This window comes from Microtus ochrogaster, linkage group LG8 (genome assembly GCF_000317375.1).
Source record: "Microtus ochrogaster isolate Prairie Vole_2 linkage group LG8, MicOch1.0, whole genome shotgun sequence".
Lineage (NCBI taxonomy): Eukaryota > Metazoa > Chordata > Mammalia > Rodentia > Cricetidae > Microtus > Microtus ochrogaster.
Window position 1 is genome coordinate 12,517,516 of NC_022033.1, and position 11,463 is coordinate 12,528,978.

Below are 11,463 nucleotides of genomic sequence, written 5' to 3' on the forward strand. Positions count from 1 at the left end.
CATCATAAACATTAAATGAGTAACTGTGTTATACGCACACATACACACACACATTCACACATACAAAGTTAATATTAGGGAGGTTACAGTATCTCACACACCTTTGTCTGGCTACCCAAAACTATGTAGCCAAGAACAACCTTCAGTTCCTGCTGCTCTTGCCTCCACCTCCCAAACACTGGAATTGCAATGCCACTACAATCTGGCTGTGTGGCCTGAACTCAGTGAACTTGGGTCCACTGGGCAAACACAACAATTATGCTACATGCCATCCCCATTCTAAAAATTGTATGAAATGCAAAGAATTAAAAAACACACACACATCAAAAGATTAAAGGAAGGTTTAGATTTTCTGAATTGAAGCCATGAGAAATTTACACTGTGCAGGGCTGGGATGAGACGTGCTAGGACAGAACAAACACAGAAGCATACCTGAAAGGAGATCTACACAGGGTCAGGCATGTCAGCACACACCTGTAAAACCAGCACACAGGAGTCTGAAGCACGGGGATCTCCAGTTCAAGACCAGTTTAGTCCACTTAAGAAGTTCCGCTGCAGCCAGGACTATTCTACAGAAAGACTGTCTCAAAATATCACACACACATGAGTGTGTGTGCACGCATGTGTGTGTAAATTTAAAAACTAACCTCCTTTTAACACTAGGAATTTTAGACCTTCCAAAAAGTTATTTTCTAAGATAGGCTATAGACTCCAATAAACTTTGTATAAAACATACAACAAGCCGGGCGATGGTGGCGCACACCTTTAATCCCAGCACTCGGGAGGCTAAGGCAGGCGGATTTCTGTGAGTTCGAGACCAGCCTGGTCTACAGAGCGAGTTCCAGGACAGGCTCCAAAGCCACAGAGAAACCCTGTCTCGAAAAAAAAAAAAAAAAAAAAAAAAAAAAACATACAACAAAGTGTGTGCCTCTATGGGCTGGAGAGATGCCCAAATGTTAAGAGCACTGGCAGGTGCTGAGAATAGAGCTCAGGTCCACACCAAATCACCAAATTTTAATCAGGACACAGAATCAAGTACCTAGGCTTCTTCACAAGCAACTTAAATTTACTAATTGTTTCTCGCTAGTGACAACTGGGTGTTAACCTGTCTCCTCCCCTCATCTCACATCCCCATGTCCCCCACTGGACAACACACACCATGTAAAATCTGTTGAAAATCGTAATGTCAGTTCCGTTTACATCCTCTGCAGGAAGAACTGAAGCTGAAAGAAGCTGGTAGTGTGAATTTGGGAGGCAGAGGCAAGAGGATCACAAGATCAAAGTCAAGCTACTCTATATAGAAAGTTCCAGGCCTTAGCAAGACCCTGTATCAAATATTAAAAAAAACATGGAGCCTGGCAGGGTGTTCTATGCCATGTCACAGGGGAGGCTCAGGTACGGGATTTAAATTTCAAACTGCATTATCTACACAGAAGACCAAATCTCAAAAATAAAAATCTCTTGTCCCTAGAGCAAGACACACCCAGAGCATACAAAGTACTGAACTCTTGGACACCAGAAGTCTCCTCAAAGTTAGCAAGCGATACTGCCCAGACTGCAGAAGAGGGAAAACACTTCCAGCCTTTCTGACATACATCTTTTCTTTCGGTTGTTTCGAAACAGTAAAGGATCCTGCTGCTCTTCCAATAGCAGTTAACGTTCATTATAAAAATGTCAGTTTGGGACAGATTATGACGAAGAAATGCTCTTAAGGGAAATAATTTCGTCTTGGATTTCAGTTAAACAGTATTCACCCTGAAAGCACCCCCTTTTCCTAGCGATGCCTTTCTCTCCCTCCCCAGGCTTTCTCCTCTATTGTATTGAAGGTCTCAGATGCCAGAGATGGACGAACAATGCCACAACACAGCTGCAGGCTTCCTGCCTGCCCGCCAGTCATTATTCTCAAGACCAGAGGACTTTCAAACACTGCTTGGGTTGCTTTGAAATTCCCTCTTTCAGATTCCTCTCCTTCATGGACCATCTACTGAAAAGAATGGTTTCAAAAATGTCTTGCTGCACCAATCAAAACTCTAAACAAACTGAAAGTCGCCTGCCTTGGTAGGTGAGCTAAGCTACAAATGGCTTAAGTTTGGTTAAAAAAAAAAAAAAGCCAGTAAAATGAACATAACTGGAGGAACTAGAGGGAAATATCGTTCTGCCTATGCACAGGTTAGACTCTTTTTCATGAATATACGAAGCCTGTTTCTGAAAAATAAGAAATTTACATTGAAATTGTCAATATCACCATCAATTAAAGTGGGGGAGGAGGGACCTGCCCTATTGAGACCTAAGTGTCTCAAATTATACAAGGGTCCAAGATGGTTTTTTGTTTGTTTGGTTTGGTTTTTAGTTTTTCGAGACAAAGTTTCCCTGTAGATTTCTAACTGTCCTGGAACTCACTCTGTATACCAGGCTGGCCTCTTCCCTGGGATTAAAAGTGTACACCACCACTGCTGGGCAAGGTCCCTTTTTACAGACACGTGACACCAGAATGAAGCACATTTACACATCTTAAATTGTGAGAACAGACTAGATTACTGCCCTCACAGGACAGCCGGAGCGTCCCTCCTCAGATCCCAGTCTGAATGTGGAATGCTTGGTAAACTCTTATTAGGCTGCTGAGCTAGCCCAGAAGAGACTCACACACAAGTGGTTAATTATTTCCCAGCAGGCCATCGGTCCTTTGCCCTTGTCTAAAAACTTTAAAAATCAAAGGTTCATGAGTAACAACTTGTCAAATTGGTACAATAAACAGAAACTTTTCCAAGATCTTTTACTTCTAGCAAAACAAAAGAACCAACTTAACAATATTTAATAAACCCTTACTTTATTTTTTTTTGTTAAAAAAAAACTTGCTTATTTATTTTATTTTTTTTTTTTTAGTTTTTATTTATTTATTTATTATGTATACAATTTTCTGTCAGTGTGTATGCCTGAAGGCCAGAAGAGGGCGCCAGACCTCCTTACAGATGGTTGTGAGCCACCATGTGGTTGCTGGGAATTGAACTCAGGACCTTTGGAAGAGCAGGCAATGCTCTTAACCGCTGAGCCATCTCTCCAGCCCCAAACCCTTACTTTAGTACAACAAAATAATGTAACTCGTCCCCTTGAGTTCAGGGCAATGAGATTCAACCTATACAATTACCATTCAACCAACCACCAGGTGGTGGCACATGCCTTTGATACCAATAGGCAGGAGGCAGAGCTAGGCAGATCTGAGTTCAAGGTCAGCCTGGTCTACAAAGTGCACTCCAGGACAGCCAGGAGTACAGAGAAACCCTGTCTCAGACAGTCACCAGGCTTCCCATCCATCATCCACCCACTACTCTGGTGTAGTAAGCTGTAAGCCCAGGCCAGGACTCCCTTCCTGGCATTCTGCAGGTAATGGAGAATCAGCTCAGCTTTATCCCTCCCACAGCTCTAACCGAGGAGGTCAGCCCATTAAACAAAGCAGCAGTATAGAATAGTCCACCAGACACCACACCTCTTGAGCCCATCAACACAAACATTAGCGGAGGGGAAAAAAAAACAGGACAAGACGCTCCTAACAAATTTGGAGGGAGGCCCTAGCTCACTTGTTCTGAGAACATTTCAAGATACGCTGTCAGTCAGGTGAGAATCCTGGCCTGCCTCTACCCTACATGACTATGGTATAGCTAGTTAAATATGCCTTTATTACTGCCCACTTACAAACTGACCTAGACAGCAACTCCTACCAAGCTAAATGAGCGCTTGACGACAAATCGGCAACTGCATTGGCAGGCTAAGAAGATTACCCAGTGTGTGTGAACTGGCCTCACTCCCGCTGAGCATCTTCTGGTCACTTTCCTGTTCCTTTAACAGCTTTCCAACAGGGGAAGGAAAAGGAAAGGTGATTAAATCAAGACCATGTCATCATCTGTTGAAGACTGAAAACTGGTTAGCTGTGGATAAAGTGTATCCTTAGCCCAAAAGAATCCCCAGGAGTCCTCTAAGACATCAATGGATATATATTTACCTAACAAACATTAAGATCAGCTTCGGGTTCCTGGGGCCCCTCTTCCACACTAACAGCTGAATATCCCTTCCAACCCCTTCCCAGCCTAGAATGCACTCAGTAGGAGCCACATTTCACTGCAGCACCCACCTCAAAACTCCCTGCAGTCTAAACAGTCACTCCTTCCAGTTTCCTATGAGAAAAAGCGAACATTCCGCTCCAGTGCCAATGCTAGGCTCCCAGAGCTCTAGCCCATCAATACAGCAAAGAGAATACGCCACACTGCTCCACATACACACACGCACACACGCACACACGCACACACGCACACACGCACACACACACACACACACCAGCAGCAGCAGCACAAACGCGGCTAGGGCAGCAATCCCTGGCTCAATGGACGGGAGGCAACAAGAACAACTTGTGCTTTTTTTTTCCAATCCCAGAAAGCGTTAGCAAAGTAAGGGGGGTATTAAACTGTATCCAATTTGCTATGTGGACAAACTGCCACTGGAGGCAACAGTCATTCTGAACTTAGAACAAATTAAAAGTTTCAAAAGTACATGCTCTGGCTTAGAATTAAATCAGAGTTTCAAAATCCAAAAAGAAACCCTGAAGCCACTCACATCAGCAACCAATTAGGGACAGGACAACAGCAGTTGGGGTTTGTTGTTGTTTCACCCAGTTCTAGTCCCCAAACTAAAAAATACTTTAAAATTCTCAATCAGCAGCTTTCAACTTCATAGAAAATACTTTAGAGCCATGCAGCCACGGCACAAAAGACTAGATGATGACATGTTTGTTGTGTGCAGGTGCAGACTTTTAAGTGTCTGCTCCGTCAATGAGATGCAGGGACCGAACTCAGGTTGTCAGGCTGCCCAAGCACCTTTATCCACTGACTGGATTTTACAAGCTACTCTTTCCCTTAGTAGACTGTCCCTGACACAGAAAGGAACCTTATTTCAGTGGGTCAAAATGGGCCTTCCTTGCACGTGCATGTGGTACACATGAACCCATGAGCCCACAGGGACGAACACACGCATCATAAAAAATAAGTTGTTGGAGAGTTGGCTCAGTGGTTAAGAGCACTTGTTGCTCTTGCAGATCTAGGTTCAGTTCCCAGCACCCACAAGGTAGTTCACAACCATGTAACTGCAGTTCCAGGGGATCAAACACCCTCTTCTGACCTCAGCAGGCATCGTGGTTGCATATACATTCATACACATAAACTAATAAAACAATTTAAAAATAAATAAATTGTTATTTCACTCCGTTTCTTGGGAGGCAGAGGCAGAAGAGGCACTTCTGGTCTATGCCAACCTGGTCTACACAGTCAGTTACAGATGGCAAGGACTACGCAGTAAGATCCTGTTTTGTTTTGTTTTGTTTGGTTTGGTTTTTCGAGACAGGGTTTCTCTGTAGCTTTGGAGCCTGTCCTGGAACTCCCTTGGTAGACCAGGCTGGCCTCGAACTCACAGAGATCCGCCTGCCTCTGCCTCCCGAGTGCTGGGATTACAGGCATGCGCCAACACACCAAGATCCTGTTTTAGAAAAAAAAATGCAAATAAAAAGATGGGTCAAGCCGGTGGTGGTGGCACACACCTTTAATCCCAGCACTCGGAAGGCAGAGGCAGGCGGATCTCTGTGAGTTCGAGACCAGCCTGATCTACAAGAGCTAGTTCCAAGACAGGCTCCAAAACCCCAGAGAAACCCTGTCTCGAAAAAAAAATTAAAAATTAAAATTACCTTAGGGGGGGAAGGGGAGAAAAAGAAGGCATTAATGGGCTGGGGAGGCAATTCAGTGGCAGAGAACTTGCCTAGAATACAAGAGATCCAACCCCAATACCCAAAAAGAAAAGCAAGATATTACTAAGCAATCATCTCAAATGTGTATTTTGTTCACACATCTTCCAGAAAGAGGATTCAGGGCCCCACAGTACACTCCCTCCTTACTAAATGAGTTCCTATTTACTAAGAGGGTGGAGATGCCCTACAAAAAAACAACTTTTTTCTGGTTTTTCCGAGACAAGGTTTCTCTGTGGCCTTGGAACCTGTCCTGGAACTTGCTCTGTAGACCAGGGTGGCCTTGAACTCACAGAAATCTACCTGCCTCCTGAGTGCTGGGATTAAAGGCGTGTACTACCACCACCCGGCACAGAAATTTTTATACTAGGGAAATACACCCTAAAATCACAAGGTGTAATGAAAGTGGCTAGGGGTGTGGACGAGTGGCACAGCATGGGTTTGACCATCACTCAGAAACATTTAGACAAAGGGCTGGAGAACTGTCTCAGGGGTGAAGAGCACTAGCTGCCTTCGCAGAAGATTCACAATCCAAGTAACCACATGGCAACTCACAACCATCTATAACTCCAGTTCCAGGGTATTAAAAGTTTCCTCAGGCACCAAACACACACACACACACGTGTGCGTGCGTGTGTGTGTGTGTGTGTGTATCATACAGGCGAAACACCTATACACATAAAATTAAATACATTTAGGCTTTTATTTTAAAAAGTCAGAAATGATTTAATACAATCCATAATGACATAGCTCTACTATCATTCTGGGTTTTTTCTAAGTTTTCCTAATGTGTGTGTGCCTGCCTGCATGAGTTTATGTGCACCACATGCAGGCAAAACACTATGGAGGCCAGAAGGGAGCATTAGATCCCCTGACCTTGAGTTGTCACGTGGGTTCTAGGAACTCTGGAAAAGCAATAAATTCTCTTAACCACTAAGCCACCTCTCAGTCCCCCGTTCAATTATTTTAATGAACTGTTAGTAAATTTTGTTGCTGTTTTTTTCAAGGTGGTTTCTCTGTGTAACCCTGACTGTACTGCAACTGGCTTTGGTAGACCAGGCTAGCCTCAAACTCAGATCTGCCTCCATAGTGCTGAGATTAAAAGCATACACCACCACCTCCTGGCAGACAGTTAGTAATCTTTTAATATTATTTATTTTATTGAGTGTATATGACTGCCTGTGTGTATGTACGTGCACCGTGTTCAGGAGCCTGGGGAAGAAAGATAAGGGCACTGGATGCCATGTAGTTGAAGTTACAACAGGTTGTGAGCTAAGAATCAAACCTGAGTTCTCTAAAAATGCAGCAAAAGCTGAGCAGTGGTGGCGCACACCTTTAATACCAGTACTCAGGAGGCAGAGGCGGATGCATCTATGTGAGTTCAAGTCCAGCCTGGTCTACAGAGTTCCAGGACAGGTTCCCAACACTACAAAAAAACCTTGCTTGAAAACTGCCCCTCAGGAAGGAAGGAAGGAAGGAAGGGAGGGAGAGGAGGGGAGGGAGGGGAGGGGAGGGAGGGAAGGAGCGAGGGCAGCAAGTACTCTTAACCACTGAGCCATCTCTCCAACTCCCCAGTACTAATTTTTAAAACCATTCTAGCAATACAAAGTAGGCTAAAGCAAGAGGTAGAGTTCAATGATGCAGAGGTTTACAAAAAGTGAGCATCCTACCAGCCTGGTCTACAGAGCTAGTTCCAGGACAGGCTCCAAAACTATAGAGAAACCCTGTCTCGAAAAACCAAAAAAAAAAAGAAAAGAAAAAGTGAGCATCCTAGCCAAATGAGGTATCTGTCATATCTCTAATTCCAGCACTAGGAGGCTGAGGCAGGCAGATGATGAGTTCAAAACCAACCTGAACTGTAAGCTCCAGGTACCACAACAGCCTCAACAATGAGACCATCACAAAACACCAAAGATAGGAGCTGAGAGATGCTTACTGGTTAAAAGAACTTGCTACACTTACAGAGGATCAGGGTTCACACTCTAGCATCTACAGTTCACCATTATAAATTACAGTTCCAAGAAAGCTAATGCTCTCTTCTGATCTCACATCTTCTTCTGGCCTCCGAAGACACCAGGCACAGATGTGGTATACCAACACATGCAGACATAACACACACACACACACACACACACAATCAATTTGGGGGGTTGGAGAGATGGCTCAATGGTTAAGAGCACTCAGGCTATTCCTACAGAGCACCCAGGTTTGATTCCCAACATCCTCAGGATGGCTCACAAACATTTTTGTTTATTTTGTTTTGACTTTTGTTTATTAAGACAGTGTCTGTGTAGCCCTGACTGTCTTGGAATGCACTCTGCAGATCAGGCTGACCTCAATCAAACTCAAGAGATCCACCTGCCTCTGCCTCCCGAGTGCTTGGATTAAAGGAGTAAGCCACCACACCCAGCTCACAAACATCTTTAAATCCAGTTCCAGGGAACTGACACCCTCTCTTCTGATCTTTTCAGGCAATAAGCACGCACATGGTGCACAGATACACATGCAAGCAAAATAACACGCATAAAACAATTTTTAAAAAAGACAATCTTGGGGCTGGTGAGATGTCTCAGTGGTTAAGAGCATTGCCTGCTCTTCCAAAGGTCCTGAGTTCAATTCCCAGAAACCACATGGTGGCTCACAACCATCTGTAATGAGGTCTGGAGCCCTCTTCTGGCCTGTAGGCATACACACAGACAGAATATTGTATACATAATAAATAAATAAATAAATAAATAAATAAATAAATATTTAAAAAAAAAAGACGATCTTGTTGATCACATGCTGGCGTCTGTGTTCTGAAGACCTCTTTGGTTAAGGGATGCTTTCTGGTAGAAACTGTTTACAATTACAGCCTCTCACCAAGTCCACAATTCCCAACTACAAATGTACTTTTCTATATGCCAAAAGCTGGCATGTGCCTTTTTGTTTTCTAATGTTGATTGGACAATTAAGTCCTTTCTATCAACATATAATTTAGGATCAGAGGCACTTTAGATTACTGTTCATTTAAGTTCAGAACCTGAAGCAACCTCCAGCGACACAGGAGCTACTTCCTGTGTTGATATCGTTTTACACGTTACCAATAGAGGCTTCATCTTACAATGGACCCTCAGGGTTCCTCACCCTACAAGCTATTATTTCCTTAAGGGTTTTACACCAAGCAACAGAAGCACTCAATTCAAAAGAGCCTTTCTAACAGCTATCAAGATTTTTTTTTTTTTTAATGTATGTCCAAGCACAAGGTGGATGCCTGGTGCTCACAGAGGCCAGAAGAGGGCGACTCCTGGAACTGGAGTTAGAGACAGTTGCTGGGTGCTGGGAATCAATTCCGGGTCCTCTGGAAGAGCAAGCAGCCTGTGGTCTTAACCACTGAGCCATCCCTCCAGCTCCTCCAGGTGTAAAGATAGCAAAAAAACACTGTTCCCACCCCATTTCTCTGTTCCTTCTTTCTGTATATACCTGCTGCTCTTTAGTCCCAAAGCCAAACATAACCCATGAAAGGCTAGCAGTCATTGCCTCAGAGAGTATTTTTGTTCTTCTCAGTTAGGTGTCATCTATGGAAAAACCTATTCTAAATAAACAGCCATTTGATTTTTCAAAAGAGCAAACGGTTCACGAACTCGGAGGTTTACATAGCCATCTCCACAGCATATTTGCTGAAGATCTGGAATCCACACTTCTCCCCTGGCATCTCGTCTGCACAACAACCTGCAGAAACAAATCCTGAGGCTTTCGTGCAGCACAGACCGGCCAGCCGAGCCGACGAGAGCTGGCGTTTAAATCTCGGGCAACCCTGACACGAGCGCTTTCATCTCATTCAGTCCACTTAGCCTGCAGCAGACTGGAGACTCGCCTTCCTGGTCTTTTACCGCACAAGCTTAATTACAAAAACAAGTTGGCTTTGAAGCGCTACTCAGAAACTGAAAAAAAAAAAAAAAAGGAAGTCTTCGCATTTGGGAGGGGGAGAAAAGTTACTCGACTTCAAGACAGTCTCCAAGCTTCTGTGTCATACAGTATGGAGTCCTGGGCTCCTGTTCCGTGGGCCTGAGATGATCTGGCCTCTCCCAGCTGCTCTACTGGTTAACTTTTTCCACCCTGGGCGCCCTCAAACTGCCTACGAAGTAGCATTGCCTCCCACTTTACACAGGCTGTGAGGCTCGGTTCATTTAAACTATTGCGAACAGAATCAATGAACGAATCAAGACTGGGAATTTCGGAAGGTGAAAGTAATCGCGTTGATAGGTGACACTAAACGGCAGAGCCGGTATCCACGCGCACAGAGGGCAGATCCCGCACTCATCCCCCGAACCCACGCTACACACCTCCAATTCCTCATACACATCGCGGACCCCGCATCCACCCCGTACTCGCCACACACAGACCGCAGACCCTGCACTCATCCCTCACACCTCCACTCACTCTGCACACACCACCACACACCTCGAACACCGCACACTCATCTTACACGCCCTGCATCCACCCTGCAGACCCCACGCTCACCCTGCATCCACCCCCACACACCTCGTAGACTCCGGATCCACACCACATACCTGGCACATCGCGCAGACCCCACATCCATCTCACACACACACACCCCAGACCCTGCTCTCACCACGCACACACCCCCCGCACTCAGCCCGCGCGCACCGCAGACTCCGCGTCCGCCGCGCCCGCTCGCAGCGGAGCTGCAGCCTCTGCCCGCTGAGTCCGAGTCCGCCCCGCCGGGCGGCGCCGGCGGGAAGAGGAGGCTGAGCTGCGCTTCTCCGACCCGGGACTCGGCGGGGGGGAGCTCAAGCAGCAGAGGCCGCGGCCGCGAACTCCTCGCGACCCTGCGCGGGCCCCGAAGCCCATCACCGCCCGCCCGATCCTTGTCGCCTGCGCCGCGCGTTGCCGGGGACCCCCGAGACCCCCGCCCGGGGCCATGCCGCCGGCCTCGCCCGCTGCCTGCCGCCGCCTTTCTCTCCACTCACCGCTCGCCGCCATCTTCCCCCAGCGCAGCTCTCGATCGGAAACTCACAGCTCAGCCCCGGCCGCCGACACCGACTCCGCCGAGGCCGCCGCCGGCGATCTGAGGAGCTGAGGCGGCCGCCGCTGAACCCGCGGCGCGGGGGCCGCCGGGATTTGTAGTCCTGTGGCCACGCCCAGCACTACGGGTCCCAGGGGGCCGTGCGCGCGGTAGGGGCATGGTCAGGTGGTCTGGACGCCTCCAGCCCTCCAAGGACCTCGAGCGACTGCGTTAGTTTTCCCGCTTGCTCATCTCCATTCTGGAATTCCTGACATCTATGGAGTGTTCATTGTGCGCCAAGCACCGGTCCTCAAGACAAGCAGCTGAGGGGGCGTCGTCCTTACTTTTCAGACGCCCTGCTATGTCACTGGCTGAAAGGGTTTTGGGTCACTAGGTGTTCAGTCCCCCGGTGTGATCTCTCAAGTATCATGATTTACACCAGAGAACAACTTAAATTAGAGTGGGAAGAACTGGGAGACGCTACCTTAACCAAGGGCGGCTTGAACTTAGAGTCACCGGGAGTGGCTCAAACTGTCATCACACCACACGTCTCCCGGTAGGATGCGAGGAAGAGCAGAAGGCTGACTCAGTAGTGTTTTGGGACCTGAATCTAACAAGAAAAAAAAAAGACAAATTCAAAATGCGCAACATTCTATAGAACCAGTCTGTGTGA

At 46.5% G+C, this 11,463-nt stretch overlaps 1 protein-coding gene across 1 annotated transcript in view; it reads right to left on the reverse strand.

Moving 5' to 3' along the window:
- The window catches only part of Ncoa3 (nuclear receptor coactivator 3), an 88,451-nt gene extending 77,613 nt beyond the window's left edge, over window positions 1-10,838 (reverse strand). The window contains exon 1 of the mRNA XM_013352190.2: window positions 10,756-10,838. The gene's annotated coding sequence lies outside the window, so the exon portion shown is untranslated. The remainder of the gene's footprint in view (window positions 1-10,755) is intronic.
- Between the last annotated feature and the right edge of the window lie 625 nt (window positions 10,839-11,463).